Below are 6,000 nucleotides of genomic sequence, written 5' to 3' on the forward strand. Positions count from 1 at the left end.
AGGAGATAACTTTCTTTCTTGCACAGCTAGCATACCTTATAAACAAGGTTCCTTTCAGCTCTAGAGCTAGAACTGACATGGGCTACATGTTGTACTCTGCTGTTCATTAGAAAGAGAAGGGAAGAAAAGCATGCATGACTCCATGAAATGAACACATCAGACACATAAGGCCACAGACTACAGCAGGAATACAGTTGCTTCCATGATCTGCTATGTTTTGCCTTAGAAAGCATGTTAGGAACACACTTAAGGAAATGCTACGTGCCCACTCCTGTTGAATGTATATGTTTAGCATTTCTTAGGGACAGGCCTTAAAGACTATAGTTTCTATAAAGGAGCAATGGAAAATCAGTTATTTAGTTTCTTCAACCACAATAAAATTAATTACTGTTTCTAACACCAGTCATACTGGAGCATGTCAGATTCTCCCCTCTCTTTTATTGGGCAAAATCCAACCCCAAAAAACTAAACAAAGACCAGCTTGTGGTGATTCCTACAAAAAGTAACAAGATACTGCTGAAGTTAAAAGCATTTGTTTTCCTGGATAACAATGCAGGTTTTTTCTACTGATGTTAATGTAATTGACTGTTGTGGGTCAAATGTAGCCTTCCAGGAAGTGTGTCTGTTTTGGAAAGGTGTGAGTGGAGATGGGGATGGATCAGCAGAGATGCTGTGCAAGGCAAACACTCAGCTTTGTTCGAATAGCAGCAGAAGAAGGCTTCAGTGAGACTAAGAACCACAGGTTTGGTGTCTTTTTGACATGAATATTTATGCACAAATACCTTTCTTTTGAGACAGATGTCAGCATTTGCCTGCAGAGGGTCACCATGGGTTTTCTCCCAACCCAACTGGATTTGCTGAATACTCACAAGTAGTTAAGAAAAAGATAAGGTAACAGTGGAGCTCTATAAATCCAAGGCCATTTGCCAATCATTCATTCCATTGCTTCCAATCTTGCCTCTCCTCCCATTTGCCTGGGGCCTCAGGCTCATTTCATCAAATACTGAAACGCAATAATCTTGACCAAGAAGGGAGGAGTTAATTCTATTGCTGAAAAGACCATGTGAATAAAAATCACACAAAGAAACCCAGCTAATTGGAAAGCTGAAGAACAAATACCTTTCCTTTCCCTTCCTGCGAAAACAATATATCCCACCATGTTCTACCAACAAAAAAACAACATTGACCAAAGCCAGTGTTCCCAGGGAAACGCTTTGCTCCAGGCACTGCCAACCAGGTTACATCCCTATCTCTGCAGGCAGTTTCACCTCATTGCCAAGGGTAATACTGTCTTTGTAAGTGATGGACACAAGATCTGGGCAAATGCAATATCTGGTTTTAAAAATTCCTCTGTAGACATTATATAAATGACAAATGTGAAAACAAAATATATGTCCTACCAACCTCATGAAAGCTATATTTAAAAGGAAATACAGAACTCTGGCATTGTATTTATGATGCTGGCTAAATCTACTAGGCACTCTCAAGGCCAAGTTATAATCCTGGGACCAGTATTTAGCTCCCAGAGCACAAAGTACAAAGTTGTGGCCAGGCAAGCTCACACAGCCAGCAGCAAAAGAGGAAATGCAGCAGCAGTACTGCCAGTGCTTTGCAGAGGCACGGGAAGGTCAGTGTTCCACAGATATGCTCTACACATAGACATGTGTGCATGCACTTGCCAGGAGTTTGTTCCCTCCCCTGACGTGCTACATGTTGTACATGTACATGTTGTTTTGTACATACAACCCTCTGTTTTCTGATGGCAAGCCTTAAGGAAGTACCATTGGAATAAGCTCCCTGGACATGCGTGAAATTGTTTGACTTGTCCATATTCTACTTTTTCAAGCTTTGACACAGAAGTTTCGCTTCCAGAATAAAAAACAAAGGGGGCTAAGACATAGGGAACTGATTTGGACCCCTGTTTTAGTTGTCAGCACACTGTTAATACCTATATCTTATGCTGCAGAGACTTGTTTCTGTCACTTTCTATAAGAAAAACAATATTTAAGTTGACATGAAATTCCCTATGTCATTGACAATCTCATAGTAGTGGAATCAGGTGGACTTTCGCTGTTTCATCTCTATTCAGTTGTTTGCTTTGTAATCAGTCTATTTTTAAAATTAGAATAATCTCTCATGGATATTTGGCTGTGTCTGAGTGCCGCACATGAATTAACCTTCAAATGTGCAAATGTAACAGCCTGCAATGATTGCAGTCATCTTTCATTACAGACCCTTTTACACAAATATATTTTTTCCACGTAGGATAAGCTTCCCTAAAATTTGCAAAACCAATACCACAGGCATCAAAGGAAGGAGGCACCAGAGGCAGAAACCAAGAATCAAGGTGAGCCCTATCTGTCAGCCCAAGGCAGGGACAATGTAACTATCCTCACTGTCCTCCCTTGAACCCAGCCAGGGGTGCCATCTCTGCACTGGCCCCTGAGCAGATGCACATCACCCCTCAGCACCTGAGCTTGAGCTGCCATTACAAACTGCTTTGTTTCCAGCTATGGCTCAGGATTCCCACATAAGTGGTTCTCCTGCCATGCCAAAGGATTAGCAGCAGCATCTGGCCAAGAAGTGATACATACAACTAAGAGAGGTGATATCCAAAACTCTGACAGTAATAGTCATCTGCTTCCCCCTCTGTAAGAGTGTTTAAGCACATGCTCACTATTCTTAAAGCCTTCCTGATATTAGAGGGACTCGGCATGTGCTTGAAGAGTGCCAAACACATGAATTGAAGCACCTGCCTAAAGTGGTCAGATGAACTGTAACCTCCAGAAACTGAAGAGCTGTTTTAGAAGGTGGCCATGAAAGACAAGTATTTTCCAGAAGGCTTAACATAACCCTGTCAAAAATAGGATGCTTGGGGGTCACTGTAAATGCACCATAAACCCTGGATTTACTGGGATCATATTTCATTAGAAATCAGGGTGTATGTGCAGCAAAGGAAATACAGTAGAATGTTCATAGAATTTAAATAATATTTTCTGTTATCTAATACAAAATATTTTTAGATTTCATGCTTCATCACAGTTTTTACTTTTTGTTTTAAAATGTGATTACTTACTGCTTGTAAAAAGGATTCATAACACATTTTAATTGGTACTCAGGCATACACTTTGGTTTTGATTCTTTCCCCAACATGCAATAGAAATACATATTAAAGTCTCAAAATAGGTGATGAAATCTTCTTCATGGCAATTAACGGCTTTAGAGACCGTTTCATCAACGTATTCTCCAATAAACTGATTAACATATTTTTTAAAAGGCAGAAACTGTTTCCTCTCTGGAATCTGGGAAAGAAGTTCTGTTCTCCTACCTAAATGTACTAAAGTGATGGAACACTGCTATCTCATCTTCTAGACACAAATAGCACAGCCATATTCTCTGGTGGGCCTGTCCCCAGTTTGTTTTTATTTCATTTAAAACAGAAAGCTGGAATTTGTTCTGGTTTACACAAACTGCAGAAGATTCTCAGATATATGTTCTCTTCAGGACAAGAGTAAAGTTTATTCAGGGTCTATCCCAGAATTATCAGCCAGACACATCACTGCCTGCGAGCCCATCTCAGATTCAGGCATAGCTCCAGAAGCCTGAGACTATTTTTGCCATCTGCAATGCTTGTCACACACTGGCAGCTGAGAAGTGCCTACACTGCTGCTTCCTCCACTGGAGGTTTGGAAGCAATACAGAGGGAACAGAAGGGAGCACTAAGAACATTTTGTATTCTTGTGTTTATGCTATGCAGAATAACAGGCTGTTTAGTGGTTTGTTTCAGGCACCTGCAAAGCAATTATCCTTGAGCTAGTTCAGGTTCTCACATCTCTGTGAGTAGATCACCCCTGTATTGATAGACTGACAGTGACTGCTGGCACTAAAATGAGCAGGCTGTATAGCCAGTGTCTGCTGACCTAACAATTTTTTCTAAGTTTACAAATAACAATATCAGCAGGCATTTCTGAAAGGGTTTGTGGGCCTCAGTGATACTAAAATATTTTGTTACACTGACCTTGGGGCTAGAAACACCACCCATGTTTAACTTAAAAGACTGAATTAAGAAGGAAAACAAACGATTTCTCCTGTAACATGCCAAACAGCAAGAGGACAGATTGCTTATTGACTTTCTTTTGCTCTCTGTCTTTCAAAACACAGGTGCATGTCATGTGTGTCTGTCCCATTGCTCTGTACCTTGTTTAAGCAGGGGCCACCCTGACACCCTCTTTCTGGTGGTCAGAAACAGTCAACAGCAAAGTAGACCATGGGATTCCACAGCCCCATTCTGCTATTCCTGACCATGCACTGTGAAACTTTATTGGGAAAATGCCCATTTGCTCTCCACTTGGCTGAGTAACCTCTTATTCTAAAAAAAAAAAAAAAAAAAAAAAAAAAAAAAGAGCAAGCTGAATACTCAGACAACCTAATATCTTAGTAAATTATATTAAAATACTTTGTTTTCAGTCCCTAAACTGAAGCTTAAGCATAGCAAATGAAGCTCAAGGTTTTAAGTTCAGTATTTTGTGCAAAGGAACTGCACTGAAGAGTAAAGAGAGAAACATTGTATTCCCAAGGCTCTCCCTCTCCAACAGGGTATTGAAAGAAAGTAGCACCCATTTTCAGTGTAAGAATCAGCTGCCCTTTCAAATGCATGCATTCTACAAAGACTGCAATAACCAGCTTGGTATTTGGTCCAAAGGGCATCAATGGGCAGCATCATTTTGTGCCCCAGGAGTGACAGTGGGGAAGGCTTTAGGGTTGCTGAATTAATTAAGGTTGGCTGGCTAAATAGACTAATGCCACTTTCCTGGCTTTGACAGGGCTGCTGACTGATGCTGACTGCTAGACATACTACTTTGCAAAACAGAGCTGCAATAGACTTCTTGCTTTTGGCTCAAGGCCACGGATGTGAAGATTTTCATGGGATGTGTTGTATGAATCTATCTGACCATTCTCAATCTATTCACGCTAGCATTCAGGCACTGAGAGTAAATTACATGAGTAAATTACAGGTTGATGATAGCTTAAATTGGTTGGGACAGCTCTTAGGAGATTGGGGGGTTAGTGGCTGGATAAGGAACTTGGTTAAAGTAGCCATTTATGCTTTGTGTGTTATTTTGTGCATACATGTTGTAGTGCCTTGTATTTTGCAATACTTACAGAGACTGATCAATAAATCAATAAAGAAAATTTTATTGGTACAAAAGGAAGGGGGACATGTGGGAAAACAAATGGGAGATGGAACAGAGAGCACAGCAGAACAAGATATTATGGCCTTGGTGGGTTATAAGTCCTGGAACAGGAACTTGTAGATATAAAAAAGTAGAGCATATGCAGCTAGGGAGGTCTTTGAAATGATGTGGTTTTATAAGGATGCCAAGTAGTGCAAACAATAGGCTATCTGTGGTGAGAAATTTTCGCTAGAAGCTGTAGCCCTGGAACTGTAACAGTATGTAAGGCTGAACTGTGAGAACAATAAATGACTTCAATGACTTCAATACCCTGTACTTCTATGCTTGGACTTCAAATGCTCTGTCCTCAATAAACAACTCCAACTTTTGCTTCTTTTTGCTCGGGCTTTGGCTCTTTGCTTGGATTACTTTTTGCACCCCTTCCTTTGGAGTCCCATCTCTCAGTCACTGGCACTTACCTGCCAGTGCTTCCTCCTCCTTATCAGGTGTTTACAGACAACAATAGTATGATAGGGAAACTGCTGCTTGTGCTGCATTAGAAAACAAAAAGCAGCATGGATGTGTACAAACACAACTCAACCCCGCCAAGCTCCAGGTCTTCATCTGCTTGTATGATAAAAAAGAAGGTAATCAATAATGAATACTGAATATATCAATCAAGAACCAACTGGGAATACATTTACCTAAACCTTCACATTTAAATTGTTCTCTTGTCAGAATACACACCTACAGAAGACTTGATTAGCTCCCACTCCAAAAAGGGCAATACAGCCTTTCAATACCTTTTCAGTTAATGAGCACAGGT

The sequence above is a fragment of the Cinclus cinclus genome, chromosome 22 (genome assembly GCF_963662255.1).
Source record: "Cinclus cinclus chromosome 22, bCinCin1.1, whole genome shotgun sequence".
NCBI lineage: Eukaryota > Metazoa > Chordata > Aves > Passeriformes > Cinclidae > Cinclus > Cinclus cinclus.